The sequence below is a fragment of the Thermobia domestica genome, chromosome 17, assembly GCF_964235325.1.
Source record: "Thermobia domestica chromosome 17, izTheDome1.hap1.1, whole genome shotgun sequence".
NCBI classification, from domain to species: Eukaryota; Metazoa; Arthropoda; class Insecta; order Zygentoma; family Lepismatidae; genus Thermobia; species Thermobia domestica.
In genome coordinates this window covers 20,788,169-20,807,307 of record NC_137470.1, presented here as the reverse complement: position 1 = coordinate 20,807,307, position 19,139 = coordinate 20,788,169, and the positions used below count along the sequence as shown (strand labels likewise).

Below are 19,139 nucleotides of genomic sequence, written 5' to 3'. Positions count from 1 at the left end.
AATACGGACTGCAAGGGGATGTCGATTGTCTGTATCAGAACAATCCTCCCTAAATGATCAAAAATACTAGTAAATGCTCGTAGAGCGTTAGAAATCGAACTCAGACCTGTAAATCGATGAACGATTCGGAATTCTGAGTGGGTAACTGTGTGTTCAACACTATTACCACTCTGATTATTTCTATTCTCTCTGGCACCAAAGTTATTTCTATTACGAAAGAAATTAGATCTATTGCCTACATTATTATTATTATTTGCACTATTCCAACGATTTTGCCTGGCCATAAAATTTCGACTATTATTATAAAATCGAGTACCTCTGTTTTCAGACTGAGTTTGATTTCCATTGGCGCTATTAGATCTCCTGTTAAATCGAGCACCATCTGTCTTCTCATTTATCATATTTACATTTCTGATTGCTAACTGATTTGGATTACTTTGGTTACGATTATAGTTTCCTGGTCCACGATTGTTAGTGTTATTACTATTGTAATTCAGTACCTGAAATTGGTTCTCAAAATGTTGGACTAGCATGATCAAATGGTTGAAATTAACGCATTGAGTTGACAATAAAACCTGCTGTAACTTGAACAGTAGTAAAATACGAATAGAAGCTATAATTCTAGATTCGGGCTGCAACAGATTTATATTTTTCAATTCGTTATATGTATTCACTACAAAGTCTGTTACGGATCTATCAATCCGGGAGTTATAAGGTCGATTTCTTACCACCGCGTCTCTATTTGCGAGCATAAAATCATTCTCATAATTTGCAAGTAAAGCTCTTTTGAAATCCGCATAATTACTTATTCTATTGCGTACGGCTTCGTACCAAGTGTAACATAGTGGAAGTAAAACATGGGGCAATAATTTCAGATATTTAGATTGGTCGATTCCCATTAGATTACACTCATCTTCAAATCGTTTTAAGAAAGAACTGGCCGTCATTTCATTATATTTCTTACTGAATTTGGTCATCGCCTTAATTTCACTTACTTTAAAACAAACCTTAGACTCTTCAATTTCTCGTTTCCGTTGCCGTTTAACATACCGTACTTCTGGCATTTGTGGATCCTGTCTCCTTTCATGTATGCGCCTTCTTGGTCTCACTCCGGCCGTTTCATTAGTATCTTGTACTATATTATCTTCAGACGAATAAACTGAAGGAGATGTAGAATCACACTCGATGATAGGGATTTCCCGTTGACGAAGCGTCTCCTCGTGATTGGAAGGAACTGAGGCGTTGGAAGGAACTGAGGCGTTATTCCTGTTACTTAGCCTTTGTTGCATCGATCTGATTTCCTCCTGCATATCATGTATCAAAAGACTATGGTTGTGAATTTTAGATATATTGTCCTTAATTTGAGTCGCTTGTTGTGTAGTAACGGACTCCAAAACTTCTATTTGGAGACTATGATTATTAATTTTAGAAGTCGTGTCTTTCATTTGGGTTGCTTGTTGAGTTAAAGCGGATTCCAAAACTTCTATAGATCTTTTCAAAGTATTGATATCTTGTGACGATTTATCAGCAAACTGTTGGAATTTTTCATCTAATTTCTCATCAATTTCCTGAGAAATTTGCTGTATTTGTTAATTTGTATTTTGTTTAATTTCATCAACTTTCAGTGCAATAATTTCATCAACTTTCAGTGCAATATCGTTAGACATCTGTTGATTAACTTTCACGGCAACATCATTAATTTGTTGTATCAAGTTATCATCCCTCGACTGCATGGATTGACTTAATTGTCGGACCATATCCAAGATCTGCTTAGTATTTACTGTTTCAGACATAGATTCTTCTGAATTACCAATTACGGACATATCATCACTGTGTATATTAGTCATAGTTGACTGGCTTATAAATTTTCAGCCACTACGTAAAAAAGAACATTCAATATTCATACGTCCCTTTTTATAAAAATTAAGACCCTATCTTTACTTTAATTCAAGATTTGTACAGGGTCCCGGGTTTCGTTGCACCGAAAAGATATAATGACATATACTTATAAACATCATAAGTTAAATCAATATGTATGGATAAGTAGTATTCAGAAGAATTATTATACTAGCAGATTAACACAATCCTTTCCGAGGGTAACTAGATTTTACCTTTTTATTTCTAAAAGAAGTCTCACCACGTTCCATTTCAATAATCGTTACTTACTTCTTACTTTCTTTACACATATTTATTATAATTTTTCCTAGCAACCTCAAGACATTTCTTTTTTTTCTTCCTTTTCGCATAGCTGTTCAGCTACTACGCCTCTGATCCTTTTCACAAAACAGGTACAGATTGACAATGACAATGACAATACAACGATAAACCGTTGTACCTTCTTCATAACTTTTGGCTGGAGAAGTATTCCAAAAGTTTGTTGGGAATGGCGATCACCATGATGGTAAGCCGATCATGTTGATGGGCATTCCCAACATTGCGCCATTTTGAAAATTGAGCTCGTTATACTGTTTAAAAAATTTTAATTGAAATATAACTATGTGCCATGCATTAGACATAAATACAACTATTTATGAAACTTAGTAATTTCGAGATCTTAATAGTAAAAAAAAAAAAAAAAAAAAAAAGTACTTACCTTGAGTTGAAATATGTAGACCCTTATAAGAAAATGAACAAAAACAAGTTTCTGCACGCTGTATACTTCAGTCTTCTTTGACAGCTTCCTCGAAAATAAACAAAAAAAAAAAAACTTGCTAGAAGAAGGCAAAGTGGGCTGATCGCCATTCCCTTCCTCACTCCTATATATATGTATATATAAGTTTGGAGTATTTCCACACCACCCTGGGGTTTCCTGCAATAGGCATAGTCCTCCTTTAATACTGGCTTTTGCTTGGTCATGTCATTTCTATACTACCAATTATAACTTAAGTGGTGTTTGTATTTGGACAGATTCCTGTCATATTGCCAAAGTCAAGTTCGATATGATTTTTATTTGGATAGGCACACTCATCCTCCCAAATAAAAGTGTGAACGCTGTTGTTTGAGCAGGCTCTATCTTAGGAAAAAGTGTAATAAAAAATAGAAATGTGTTCGGGCAAATATTTATCATGCTTCAAAATGAAAATTTGATGGGATTTTTTTTTCTGAGTAGGCCCATAGCATAGTATCACTTATGAGAAACAACTATCATAGAAACTGTGGGTGACAGTAACTGCCATAATGATAACGTAAGATAACAATAACTGTGCAGATTGTCAATATGGTAGCAACACAAAACAACTCAAATTCTTAAAGCTGCTCAACAAAACCACAAGTTGGAAACTTTTGTTTTTAGTAATTCCGTTATTTTTTTTTAAAGAAAAGTGTGCAAGTCTGATTCCGAGTATCTATACTATGAGATTTCATAGGTCTAGAACAAACAAAATATGATTTTTTTCTTCCTCCCATTTAACTCCCTGAAAATTGTATATTTACACTTTGACAACATTCTTGTGAGCTGATCCCGAAAAGCTACAATCATGCCAGTAGTCCTACAGGAAGTGCCCAGTAATTTTTGGGAGTAGAAAGTGTGCCATATACATAACAGAGCGAAGATTTTTCGGTTTCGTTGTAACCTCAGTAAAGTAGGAAGATTTTATTTTATTTTTGGTAATTTACTTAGGTAGCTGTAACATAAGCTTACAAGCATACCGAATTTCAAGCTTTTATTCCAATTTCAAGTAACTAAAATATGAGACTATAGGTCTAAAAAAGGCCCACTTAAATAACATAAAGAATTTTTCATCCGCTCTTTAGACACTCAAAAATTAAAAATATTCACCTTTGGCACTTTTCCTCTGTGTTTGTCCTGAAAAGCTACAATCATGCCAAATTTCAATTTTCCACGTCAACCGGAAGTGCCTGTTATTTTATGTCAGTGAGTTCATGTAGTTTAGGATATACAATGTATAATATAACCAGAGGTCTCATTCTGTAGTGGTGTGCAACAACGCAACGGAACATGTACTTTTTAGTTTGAGATAATCAACATAACTCTTACAATTGATTGTTCCAGCCTTTGTGTTGCGGACCACAAGCTTTTGCGAAGACTGATAGATAAGGAAGCATCTGAAATTTAACTTCAGTCCACTTAAACTCTTTGTTTTATTCGTAAGGCAACCCACTATAGTTTCCCGCTGCCATCTGCAATCCTCTAAAGCCACTGAAGACTAAATACTTACGCACAGTGACGGCTTTTGTGGGAAGTCAAAGTTAGTATTATTGATACAAACAAAGAGAACAAAGCTTCATTCAATAATTAATGCATTAGATAAACTTTCTTCATTTGACGATCAGAGATAAAATTTCAATAATTCTCAATATAAATTACCGCTATACAGGGTGGCCCAAAAGTAGGTATACAATACCGTAATGATCAGCTCATTTCTTATCATTTCTTACTGTTATCCATCAGGTACACTTAGTTTCTTTATTATTTGTTCTTAATATGTTTTTACTTACATGTTAAGCTCGGAAGAGCCGAAGCAAATGAACCCTAAACTACAATGTTATACTTGATTAAAGGGGGGTATATAACTAGTTTTGTGCCACCTTGTATATCAAAAGTCATGACTATATGAATAATTTCAATTTGGAAGTGGAATAAAAGGGTAATTTATGAATTAGAAATAAAATTTGCTCACCCGTATTGCAATGTAATCTTAGAATAGAAATAATGCTTGCGGAAACAAAGACCACAGGTTTGATTCTACGGAAGGAACAATGTGCTGTTATTTTTCTTGCAGTATTCGTAAATGAAAGCAAATTAGTTTTACGTCCTGCGATAAAGAGTCGGATGATGAACGAAAGCGAATGGTCATGCAATAATTGGTGAAAATGAGAATGTACGTCGTAATTTTCACGGCTTGGGATCGAATAAGGAAACCCTTCCACCTGGGATCAACACTACATCTAACCCATTGTGCTACTAGGCTGCTTACGAATGATGGGTGCCCAAAAAAGCTGTAATCGAAAATATATATTTCGTTTCGTGAAAGATGCTGAATGTTTTCTTTCGACTGATCGTTCGCCAGATATCCGAAACTATTAGTCCTACCGCTCACTGGCGACAAAACAGTTAGGCAACTAACTCGTCGTTGTCGCCTACAATCAGCAACTTCACGGAGACAAGGCAGTTTTGTTGCCACACTCTCGCTCACTGGCGATGGCAACAGGAAAGTTGCTGTGCATCTGGTATCACAATTTGGCGGGATTAGACACAGTACAAAGGATTTTGAAGAGTGCTAATGCTGAATTTAAGAAGGAAAAAGAAAAAAAGGAATAGTGTATGCATCCTACATACTGTGAAAAATTGCTGAAAAGAAAATTTGCACGCTATATAATGATTAATCAATTACCCCTAGAAGATCATTTCAGTTTGATATAACAGCGAAACGAACTTCCTCCCACAATTTCTTCTTTAAATTTATATCTGAATATTCTTGCAAACGTTTTTATATAACGCTTGACGTTTCTCCATTTCCTCAATTTCTCATTATCTTCATCGCTAATTAAAAATGTAATAGCTTCATTGCAAACACTTCTTTTAACGCGCCACACACGAAATGAACTGCTATGCGAGAAAACCTGCAGAAAACATTTTTTAATCTCCCTGCTTGGAGGCACCTCGGCAACTTTTCTGTCGCCGTCGCTGCAGTGAGCAGGCTTCCAAAAGACTGAATGCATTTAGCCAGGGCAACAAGATAGTTGCGTGACAGAAAGTTGCCAGTGAGTATTAGGGTCTAGAAGTATAATCTTGTTTTTTTATTTTAAAAATTATTGCACCATAGGCTATAAGTAATACAATATTTGGAAAAATAGTGTCTCAGATGGGGCTTGATTTTTTTTCCGTTTGCATGATATTCGAAACTAGTATATATAATAACTTGAAATTTTTGCATATATGTTTCGCATAAGCTCTATGAAATGCCACAGTTTTGCGAGAAGTAATTCCGATGAGAAATAGGGATTTTTTTCTAAATCTCCAAATCATTTGAGTGTATATGATTGAAAGATCCTAAGAATGTTTTCATCACATTTTAGACTAAGGATAAATCATGTATTTCTGAAATTAGAGATCTAAAATGACTGCAGATGGCCAACTTACAGAAAATAAGTGATTGGTGTATTTTTAGAATAGGATTTATAGTTTTACTTGGTTGTAAAATTTTAATAAGCAATGACACTACAGCTACTTTTAAATAATGTGGTGCACTTCAAGCAAAATCAGCACATGGATGTAGCTGCCCCATCTTCGATTTTGCTCGTGTCTCGATATGTTATGAGGTATCAAGAGAGATGTTGAAATAAAAAGTGGTAGATGCTGATGATTCATCGTTTCCAAGATAGAGGGCACTGAACACATGAAAAATGCTCCAAACATGCATAAACTAAAATATTTGTAGTTCCAGTTTGGTGAAAATGAGGAACACGAAACTTTGCCACCGTACACATAGTAATACAGGGATACACACAAAAAAGGTAAGAAACCAATACCACCAATTTTGCCATCATAACGGCGGGTCAAAGATAAAGATCAATAACGCAAAAGTGACCCACGTTTGATCATATTGTTGGAGTAGAAAGAAAAAGAACCATTAACCTTTATTTTGTGACGGATAACCTTGGACCTTCCTCAGAACATCGGTGTATATTTCAGCTGGTGGTATATGGCTGGTTTTATTGTATCGTACTAGATTGAATATGGTGAGTGGTGTGTAAGTCAAACATTGCAGCAGCTGATGAAGATAAGAGTGTCTGCAGACATGGCAACTGTGTGTGAGCACCACAAGAAGACGTATCTTGCAAAGTATCACCATTTCATGGACGGACGTGCTGTGATTCCACACATGTTCATAAGGAGGTATTAGGAAAGAACCTGAAGGAAATCACTGTTGAATTTTCGAAGAAACGTAGTACCGAAGAAATAAAACTAATTCCTATTAAATCAAAAATGCACATGTCATAAAAGGTTATCCATAGATGGCATGCCAAGGGACTTGGTAACAAGACATATCAAACATGTTCAACATTTATCGGACAATGCGACATGTAGCATTGATGACATATGTGGGTGCAGATGAGCTGTATGACCTGTTGTCCCAATTGCATTCAGTTACAAGTCCAACAGAACACTGCATGATAATGGTAAAACTACAACATTTCAGCAATAGAACACAAAACAACAGTTGCAATGATGTTGACTTATACACCACTCAATATGTTCAATCTGGCACGATACAATAAAACAAACAACAGATGCAATGTTCTGGAATGAATTCTGCTACCAGGCAGGGTTCTCAAACTGACACTGATTTTTGCCACCACTGCATAATGATCACTAACATGCTTTCATTTTACACGAGATTGTAAGAATTAATTTTACATGTCAACCACCTATTGGTATGACATATTATTTTAATTTGAACATATGAGTTGGAATCATATACGTCTAAATTTCATGTACTATTTGAATATGTTCTTCACTATCTGAACATAGCCATATTGCACGTTTGATAACTCGGAAAATGGTGTGAACCACCAAATCATATTTCTTGTGCAAAGAGACATAAAACGGTAGGTTATTTGTTCAAATGCTGAACAATTTCCCTGCACTCAATTTTGCAATATGGTCGCCCAAATATGGCCGATATTGACAACATTGAGTTACAATAACATTCATACTCAGAAAGGTACACTATACCACTAGCTGAAATATACAACGATGTTTTGAGGAAGGCCCAAGGTTGTCAGTCACAAAATAAAGGTTAGTGGTTCTTTCCCCTTCTTCTCCAAAAAGATGACCAAACTTTGGTCACTTTTGCGTTAATGACCTTTCTCTTTGATACGCCGTTGTAATGGTAATATTGGTGGTATTGGTTTCTTACTTTTTTGTGTGTATTCCTGTATTACTATGTGTACTGTGACAAAGTTTCGTGTTCCTCACTTTCACCAAACTGTATCCACAAATATGTTAGTAACTTATATATATGTTTGGAGCATTTCTCACGCGTTCAGTGCCCTCTATCCTAGAAACGGTGAACCATAAGCATCTGCCACTTTGTATTTCAACACCTCTCTTGATACCTCATAACATACCAAAACACGACAAATTCGAAGATGGGGAAACTACAACATTTTTCAAAATTAACTAATTTCATTTGGAATGCAACATATACAGTAACCATTACAATATACAGCACTGGAAAAAAATACTACATTATGCTAACTATATGCACAGCCAGAAACAATATTAAGTGTAGGTTGGAGTTATAATTTCCTTTATCTCTAACCTATACCTGATATTGTTTATGGTTGTACATACCTTTCTCTTCCTGAAAGCTAGTCTGGTACACTGAATTATTCAGATTGAAAATACAATAACACAAACAATGCTAAAACAAAAGGATATGAACGCAGTTTATTGGAATTGATATTGTAGCACACTGAGTTATCCAAACTGAAAACAAGAAAAGCAAAATTATAAATAGAACAATTTATATGTAGTTTATATGACATTTTTAGTTGATACTGTTCTTTTCTATTCCAAAATACGGTCCTTTTGGCACATGTACACATTATATTTTTTGTTAGCTACCTCTTATTAATGAGCTACAAGTATTTCCCTCAGAACAAAAAATGTTTTGAGAAAATGTTAAGAGAACTCATATCTCAAAACCTCCGCTAGCTTTCGACAAGCAGTCCTCATTGATGAAAGGAGCCGATATCTAATGGCTTTACCAAAACAGACAGGGAAAACAAATACGTACAACCGTTTCCTGAATTATTGTACGTACCTTTTTAAGACACGTTTTCCTTCACCACCTCTTTATCAGGGTAGTGTTCTGGCCATTGATCTCCAAGAACAAATCGTGGAAATTCATACTTCTTTGTCTCAGTCACAAATGCAGAACGTCTCTCTCTCATATGATAATACGAATGAGTTAAGAAAAAATATTTGGTCTAGGAATTAATTCGTGCGGGTGGACAAGAGATGGCGCAACGAACGGAGGGTCCCACAGTTCCGTGTATCCACACATGTGTTGCAAACCCCTGTCATCGCGTATCGTTCGTAGTATAGGGCAGTGGATTAAAGCGTCAACAACACCAGTTTGTAGTTAAGTGAACATGGCGCAATTTGTGCCTGATAAAGTGTTTTTGCGGGGTGTCCTGCTGCATTACTTTAACATGCAGAAAAATGCGACTGAAAGTCATCGTATTTTGGTGGAAGTGTATGGTGACCATGCTCTAGCTGAGCGAACGTGTCAGAAGTGGTTTGCACGGTTTAGAAGTGGTGATTTCGGCTTGGCAGACCAAGAGCGAGCTGGACAGCCAAAAAAATTTCAAGACGAAGAATTGACAGCATTGCTCGAGCAGGATTCGTGTCAAACGCAGGAACAACTTGCAGCAGCATTAGGCGTTGATCAAACAACAGTCTCCAAACGCTTGAAAGCCATGGGAATGATTCAAAAGATGTCACATTGGGTTCCACATGAATTGGAAGACAGAGACGTTGAAAGACGAAAAACCATTTGCGAATTGCTGCTTCAACGACAGAGCAGAAAGGGGTTTCTGCATCGAATTATTACGGGTGATGAGAAGTGGATCCATTACGAGAACCCTAAACGGAAAAAGGCCTGGGTGAAACCAAGTGAACCAGGTCCATCACAACCAAAACGAGATATTCACTGTGCAAAGGTTATGCTGTGCATATGGTGGGATATGAAAGGTGTGGTGTACTATGAGCTGCTGCAACCGGGTGAAACTATGAATGGAGAACGTTATCGACGACAATTAATGCGTTTGAAGCAAGCTCTGGCCAGAACACGACCAGAATGGGAGAACAGACATGATAAACTTATTGTTCAACATGATAACGCTCGCCCACATGTCGCGAAACCGGTCAAAACCTATTTAGAAAATGTCGGATGGGAAGTTTTACCCCACCCGCCGTATTCACCAGACGTTGCTCCTTCGGACTACTACTTGTTCGATTGCATGAACAACGATTTGATTGGACAGCGGTTTACTTCTTCAGAAGTTATCGAAACATGGGTCTCTGACTGGATCGCTTCCAAGGATGAGGACTTCTTTCGCCACGGAATCCGTACATTGCCTGACAGATGGGCGAAAGTGGTGGCTAGCGATGGACAATATTTTTCTTAAGGTATTTATGTATTTTGTGTTTGTACTACAGCTTCAATGTGTGCGTACCAACCGCACGAATTAATTCCTAGACCAAATAACAAAACGATATTTTGCATGGCTAAGATGGGCAGGTGAATTTATCATCATGGGGCAAACATTGCTTCGAAGGGGCCAACTTCCAAGACAGATAGGTGGCCAACTTACAGAGTAATAAGTAAGAAATGTCTTATGGGAAAATGCAGGTCAAGACGAACCAGACCAAGATGAGCAGGTGGCCAAGTTGACAGGTTTTACTATACTTGGGCCTAGCTAGGATTTAATCATTTTGATTCCATTGAAACACATATCATAGGGGCAAAATTGGGTTATATACAGTGTATTGATGAACTACACCGACAAACTTTTGAGGTACATCCTTACTGCAAAATAAGAAAACTAGTTTGCATGGACTACGCTATGAGGTAAATACTTGTAGTTTCAGAGCTAGGACTGTCCAAGACTGTGGGAAAAATATTCAAACACGGATTGTTTCGAACATGAGAAACCGTGGACTTCACGGTCTATAAGCGTGCACAGGAAATCACACCTAGGCTGTTAGAAATGCATATTTAAATAATCTACAATAGGTACATAAGGGACTCTTCCAGACAATAAGGCATCCTGCTTGCTTCATATAAATGGTATTCAAAATAGCAGGATGGCATGCTTATGTCAGTTGAGTATGTTATTACATTCATCTTTACCGTCTCTCAATCTTCATCCTCCTGTATTCTTTGATATTCTGATCTTGATCGTCCTACATGCCCATTTTTATCTCCTGCTAAGAAAAGCTTCTCATGTAACGAACAATGCTCCAACCCGATCCAAAATTCTTGTTTTGTCTCCTCAGCAAACCCAACTTGTAGGGCATAGGTGAAGTCTATATTAAAGATTTCTCTTTCTTTTCCTAGCACAAGCTTGATTATCATAATTATGTTGCGCTCTCTTTTTGTGCACCAAGTCGCTCTTTATATTATTTTCCGAAACAATATTAACGCCATTCTTTCTCGTGTTTTTTTTCAACGCATAGAAGCCTGTATTCATTTCTTATTTCCTTTGATCTTGAACCATTTCATTTAGTCTCCTGGACGAATGCTATGCTTTGTCTTGTTCTTGCTGGTGGTTTCGATCACTCCTAGATTTTACATGTCAAGTTCATGACGTTTCATGATCCTATTCTGATCTTCTTCTGTTTCTGAAATCGCTTCTTTAGCCCCTTCCAACCATTGTTAATGGATAGGTCTTGTTCACTTCTCACCGGATTTACGCGATCGGTTCACTCGTTGCTTGTGCAGTACCTCCTTGTGCTTATCTCATTCACATTTCTTTCTCGAACAATATTTGATTTTGCAATTGTGTTACAAGCAGCTACCTATCTGTCATTAACCCTGAGCCTAGAGGACTAGGAGTTTCTATCAGAGTTTCTCACTAATTTGAAACTAGTACTACTACTACTAAAATTTTCCAAATTTCTGTTAAAATTAAAAATCTGTTACTGTTCTGCTGCTAAATATACTGATACCCAAAGAAAAGTTAGAAAATCAATTCTAAAGTTTGACTCAAGTCAAGTTTGACTACACCATACTAGTTCAAATTCATACAACTTTCAATTAAATATCTTGCAATTATTACTTTTTTAGTAAATCGTGCGAAGGGGTATACAAATTCATATTTTCATTATTGGTGCATTCTAGGGATGGCCAAAATTTTCCGGAATTCAGAAGATTCATTTTGCGGATTCGGAAATTTCTCTTTCCGGAATTCGAAAAGAACAGAAATTCAGAAAAAAATCCGGAATTAAGAAAAAACTCGTGATTTAGAAAATTCTAGAAACTCCCCGAAATCGTATTTTTTTAACTTCTGCATTATTTCTGATTACCGGGATAACTACGACATCGGATTTTTTCCAAAATCATGATTTTTTCCAAAATCCGGACTTTTCCGAATTCCGGAATTTTTCCGATTTTACTTTCCGGATTCCGGAAAGTAAAAATTCTGGAATTGGCCATTTCTAGTGCATTTCAACTTCAAGCAATGGGAATGATTGTAAAGTCCTAAAGAAACTGTATACTACGTGATGTCAACTTTGTTCACTTTCACATATGTTTATTAGAATCGGTTTGTTATCCAGAGAGAAATTATGAAGAAAAGTGGGAAGACATGAACATTATGATTAAATGTTAATTTCTGCTTAACTGAATATATTTTAAAGTTAAGACATATTTCAATCGATGGAGCACTTCTAGTTGAACCTAATAACAGGTAGGTGGGTAAATTATTTTTTCGTGCGTAGTTTTCCAGAAAATCAAAATAGTAAACGTATCTTGTGGCGCGAAAAAGGTATATCAGTCGTTGTCAAAACAATAACAGTTTTTTATTTGCTGGAATAAATTATTTCTGTATTGTTCACATTTGTAAGAAATATATACTAGCAGATAGTTCCTTTTTGTCTTGCTATCGGTGGTACAGATACTTTTGTACCCACAGAGTGCTTACAATGAATTGTAAACAGTGGCGTACCTAAAATGTAAAAACTGGGGGCAGCCTGAATCCAGACTATGATAGGTAAAAATGAGTTTATTATATACTTTCAAAAATATATAAATAATATCTTAAATTAATTTTGTTACTCAAGAAACTGGGGGGATAGGCCCCGCAGATCATGGGCTAAATCCACCTCTGATTGTAAATGAATAAACAAATCAAAGACAATTTAAATCATTGGTTGGTTGATTTCAGTAGTATCAACATTCTATTGAATATTAGGTGGTGCCCAATATTCTGTTTTTTAGGGATTTTTATGGACCTGCATTTTATTATCCGAACTCAATTTTTGGGTACACAACATGAACTTCAAGCTCCATTGTTGATTGTAATAAATATAAATTTGAGCTCTATTTCTGAGTTGCAAAAATATGAACTTTGAATTACATTTTCACCAACCCAAATATAAACATTAAACCATAACCGGTGAAGCATAAGATTCAAATTTGACAACTACACTAAAGCATGAAGAACCATAGCAAATCCAGCCACATAATTAAATGCTAAGAAACAATACAACTGTAAGAAATATAATGGTTCATGTGAACCATATACGGGATAAATATACCTTGTGAACTTCATGAAAACGGTTGAGAGATCTCCCGAAATCAAATTCAAGTCTAACAGAAATAATTAAGTATATTCCAAAGTGATAATACAACGTATTTGTATTACTTTATAACTTATATTGTGTAACTTGCGGCCTTACTGCAGGTTTCAAATGCATTTTGAATCGTACTTTTCTGTGGAATAGCTCAGTTGTATTCAACTGAAACATATCTGTAAAATAATCTTGAAATTGCTCACGGTCGAACTTACTCTATTTAAAATAAAAATGAAAATTTTAGATCTGAATATGTTAAATAGTTTACTACAAGTTAGTACAAGTTTACTTAACTACAAGTTAGATGAAAACTCAAAGACTCTTTAATCTAAAATAACAAATTAGTTAAAAGTCAGTTAGACAATTGTGTTAGCGTATTTTAAGTAATACTAAACGCGGCACACTGTTATATTTTTTTTTAGTGAAATCTTTATTGAATTTAAGTGTCTTTGCATTTTTTCAAAGTTTCGGAAACTTTGTTCGGTCTATAGTTAATATTCCTACTTACAATATCAAATTCTTTTTGTTACAGGTGAATATGGCTGACAATAAGAAGATGAACAACACTGAGCAACGGTAAATACTAAAACAATTCCTTAAAATCATTAAATATATGTACAGCCACTTACATAAATACCTGGACCCCTGACTGTTATAATTCCATTATTTGGGGTCCAGGTCATTTGCAGTTGAGAGAACGCCTAGACAGGTGCAACCCAACATACACTTAACTTCTCTCGGCACTGACAGTAGTTGGTAGCACTGAGTAAAGTCTGTAGGCAAGGAAAATGTGAGTAGATGACGCACGAAAGATTTCTCCATTCTGAGATGAATCTCTCTGGTTCATACCGTGTTGTCCAATGTACATCATATGTTAATCTCAATATTGCTGTGTATGTAATGTGCTATTTCATTATATACTATATATTCAAAGAAATGAAAACAATGATAACACATGAATCTGAAAATGCTTAAAAGTAAAATAAAATATCAAATCTAGAACAACTTTTGGAAATAAGTTTGTAAACCACTCTCTCCATTGACAGATCTTCTACAATTCTCCTTATTCCAACATCCTTTTTCTTTCTAGGGAAGAGAAGATCTTGCTTGTCACAACGAGTAAGCATTGAAACTGAAACAGAAACACTTGAAAAGTTTCAGTCTGGCCGTGATTTGAACCCGATTTTACCGAATAGAAGTTCAATACACTAACCACTCACCCATGGCGCCACTTCACATTTCACCCAAACTAATACATAGTTAAATTCGTTTCATGGAAAAATATAAAGAACATACTAATGCTTGTGTGTCTTAATGACTTACTCGAGATTTCCTTGTCTAACTCAAAAGCAAGTTATTTAGACGTTCTTCAATGAGAAAAATATCACGAAACGTTCTTCAAGACATATCACGAAACGTTCTGCAACCAAACATCTTTGGTTGCGAGGATTGTCCCGATTTACATTACATTTCGTCTTTACCATAACTTCTAGTTTCCAAAGAAGAAAAGGCAACAGAAATTATTTTCATATTCCTAGAATTGTATCAACATGTGTAAATATAGGCAGTTCTATGTTTATGTTCCATAATACAAGTTTATTTTCTTATATTCATATGAGGAATTTCTGGCAAATTGAGCAGGTGGCCCTAGCCGAGTGATCCCGGATGTTCGGCTTCTGATAATGAGGCGCAATCCATTGCAGGTCCGAATTCCTCTGAAGAACAAGGTCAGAATTTTAACTGTTCTCAGTACTTCTGTGTTGGTGTGCCTGTAATGTTTGCAATACGTCGAAATAACATGAGGCGCCAGTGGCAAACAATACTCCGGTTGGGGCGATTTGTTTTAAAAAATGTGAAAGCAGAAAACTCCCATTGCAGCTACCTCGGTTCAAATCCCGTCGTGGCAACTACTAATTTTTCTAAATGGCAAAATTATGCTTAAGTTATTGGTATTGTAATTATGTTATTCCTTTATTATTATTATTATTATTATTATTATTATTATTATTATTATTATTATTATTATTATTATTATTATTATTATTATTACCACAGAAAGAAAGGAAAAGTAACATAGTCGAAGGTGTTCATAGGAACATATCTGATATACAGTATGTCAGATGTTTCTTAGGTTCACACATGAACGCAACAATATTATTACGTTTATGGATTTACAGATAGAATTATCATTTTATAACAAGGAATGGAATATAAATATGTTTTAGCTGATAGCAGTAATGCATTTTGTTTCGCCCTTCTTGTGGTTAGAAAGGTCAGGGCACATCTTAAATAGGATCATTCCCGTGACTAGCGTCGTCAGTTCGATCACTATATGCAATTCGTCCACAATTAGGAACAATTCCTTAAAACTCATTTTTGGCCATACTATAGCAGTAAGGACGTGCTTAGTCCTTATGTGTTCATCAATTCTTGCCCGAACAAGTTACTTCCCAGACAGTTACAAATGAAGTTTGATAGGGAAAACATATTTTTTGTTGTTGGTATTTCATCTGCGAAGGAAGTCATCTCAACTCTTAGAACCAGAGAAATTGAATATTTTTCATGTTAGTATACATCAGAAGCATCAATATTGCAAATTATAAAATAATTCTAAATTGCCTCAACCAGAATCGAACTCGCATCCCCAACATTATGAAATTAACGCTTAAGTTGCTACTTTAAGACATCACTGTTCTGGGAGAGAAAAAATGGTTGTGTAGTGAATTCAGTAATTACACATCTTTCGATTCCAGTGCAATAATGCTGAAACTTTCTCATTTCAGTCATGATAAAATAGTAAAGTATTATGCAGAAAGAATAGTCCAGAGAAGTCCACTTTAAATAGAAAACTGATATGTACGGAGACGCTGCTGTATGCTCTCGCCTCGGGCTTTATTTTTCACGGCACGGCATCGGACAGATACACATATTGATATGAATCGGGTGTTTCGGAGAACTGAATTTTTTTGTTAACTAATTTAACGAACCTTATTCTGTACCTTGTTTCCTATTCTTACGCGTTTTACTCACTTTCACAGTTATTCCACAAACTCTTCAAGAACAGGGACAAAAGCACAGAATTATTGAGGACAGTAAAAAAACACACTATTCGCCCGTTCTCCCGCTTGCCTCAAGTAAAAGATTAACATATGTTGAACATGCAATTTTCGGTCTTCCACCTTCTATTCTTTGTCAAATTTAGAGTTGCAGTGGGTCAGAGGGTCAAATGGACCGAGTTTTCTGAGTGGGTCAGTGGGTCGTGTGTCAACAGCATGTGACCCACTGGACCCACCCCTCTCCGTTACTAACCACTTACTATGACCCACTCTGACCACCCGACGGACTCTGCTCACTGCATTGTAGACAGCATCTTCTTGTAGCGTTCCCATCCGCCGTCAAAGCCAGAGTAGTTGCCAAGAGCCCAACATACATGGATAAAGAGGTCGCAAGATATGTTGATCCGTCAGCAACACCCTCAACTAACTACAGGGGGATCTACGCGAGCGGACGTCACTAGACTATATTCAGAGTAGGATTCAGACAGTGAAAGATAATTCAGCATTTATCAAATAATTCAAATAAATACCACACAAATAACTAAATATACTTATATCAAAAAAATGAGAACAAACACAATTCAGCTTAACAAATTTTATTAACAAAATATTTACAAGTGATATCTGATATATCAGATATCTGATGGCAACAATATATTCTCCGTCGATAAATATGTAATAAGTGGTAGCTTCAAATCTCAAATTAAATACTTCAAAATTTAGTGAAAAGGCAATAATCATTAATACATTTAATCTTGAAGTTTTTCAAAAAATACCTAAAGTTTTCCAATATTTAGTTATATTTAATATCCTAATAAGGAGAGAGATCAATTCTTTGTAATGCCTCTGTATTTCAAGCGATAATAGCAATACATATACTAGTAATACAAAGCAGTCAAAAATTCTGGAGGGGGGAATTGAATTCTAAATTCAATTCAAGAAAGCAGAAAGTTAAATATTTAAAGTTTAGTGAAGGAAAACTTAAATTAGAATTCAATATCTAAGACACCAAAGCAGTATCTCACCCCGTAAGTCTAACGCATCCAAAATTCGTACTAAATCTTTCAATAATATTCCAAAACTCTTAATGTTCAATATTTGATATTCAAGATACGACAGTTATAGTCAAACCAATAATGTACGAATACATATATATATATATATATATATATATATATATATATATATATATATATATATATATATATATGAATAATAATAATAATGGCTCTCAGCCAAAATATTAAATGCTGAATTATCACGCGGTTAGATAACCACGGAAGAATCGGAAACGTATTAAACCTCAATAAAGCTGTAATGGAAACGAATACACGACCCACGAACAAACAACACACACAAGGACAACAACCTAATAATTAAATAATTTAACACTCACCTCACGTCTTTTTCAATTCTATAGTTACCTCCTCATATGCTTGTCCTGGGACTGCATGTCGACTTTACCAAGTTGAAAATGGAAACGAGAATAATTGGTTATTGCCGTGCTGTCAAATTAAGCTGTATCGAATTTCTGACAAACCTTAGTCTATTCGTATAGATAGGAAAACTCCTCTTTTCAGTCAGCACGCAACCACTACACTTCGCAACACTCCCTTGCAATTGTTGCAACTGAATTCTGAACAATTCAACTGAATTCTGAACAATTCTGTAATTAAGCCCAATGAAGATATAACCACGACTGATATTTCTCTCTTCATCAGTTTGAAATATATCCTGCCTCGTGACATCCCACATCCGCATTCCACTTTTTGACCAAATAGCAACTTCATGAAAATAATGAAAAGGAACCTTTACAAGGTGGTGGGAACAAACCTTTTTGAACAAACCAAAGGTTAAACACCATACGCACTTACGTTTTCTACATTCCCATTCCACCATTTAGTAAATTTCCAAAGTAGCACATAAAAACGAGTACTACGTGATTTGGCATTCAACCACCAACACTTCGGAATGCTAACACTGTCTGAAGTGGGATATTTCTGTCAGTTCAAGCTCGTGTTTCCCTCGTTCTCATTCCACCAAACAGAAAACTGAAATTTAGCAATTCCAATAAGGGTTTTCCTTGAATAGGGAAACTCAACGATCGTGCCATACTTAGGTAAATGTATCTTAAAAAAACTTTTTCGCGCGTGAGAAACACGGCAGAAAAACGAGAGTCATAAAAATGAAATCAAACATAAAGGGTGGCAAATGGAAAGAAACTCCACTCTGTCGAAAACACAATTGGGCTCGATCTGCAATGCACTATTACTTCGACCATGAAGTAACACTATTCTTTTCACTGCACTTTCTTTAGAAAATTTACACAAAACAAATGCACAGCAACAACTTATTATTCTCATTTCTATTATTCTTCCACACAGTAATGAAAGTTAACAAAAGCTTTGGAATGAAACGAAATTGAATCCAACGTCCCATTAAGTAAAGTCCTCTTTCGACTATATAGTACGCGAACAGGACATAGCCTTTCTCCTCCTCCGAACAACAAATCCAAGACATCCTCGCACACCTAACATTCGATGGTCAGTTCGCTGTCACGAAGGATGAGCGAGCCCACGAAACCAATCGGCGCTACCATCGCGTCAGGTGAGACACACGTAACACGTAATCGGCCTTGAGGCAATACAACAGAATTCCTCCCCTCTCTCCTTAACTACAAAACTCAGCGGATCGAAACATCTCACATTCTTTTCTTCTTTTTTAAAAGAAGTAATGACAAGATAAGGAAACTG

At 35.8% G+C, this 19,139-nt stretch overlaps 1 long non-coding RNA gene across 1 annotated transcript in view; it reads left to right on the top strand.

Moving 5' to 3' along the window:
* Positions 1 to 19,139, top strand: part of LOC145674676 (uncharacterized) — a 98,992-nt gene that overhangs the window by 55,014 nt on the left and 24,839 nt on the right. The window contains exon 2 of the long non-coding RNA XR_014129014.1: positions 13,863 to 13,906. This is a non-coding gene — a long non-coding RNA (uncharacterized LOC145674676). The remainder of the gene's footprint in view (positions 1 to 13,862; positions 13,907 to 19,139) is intronic.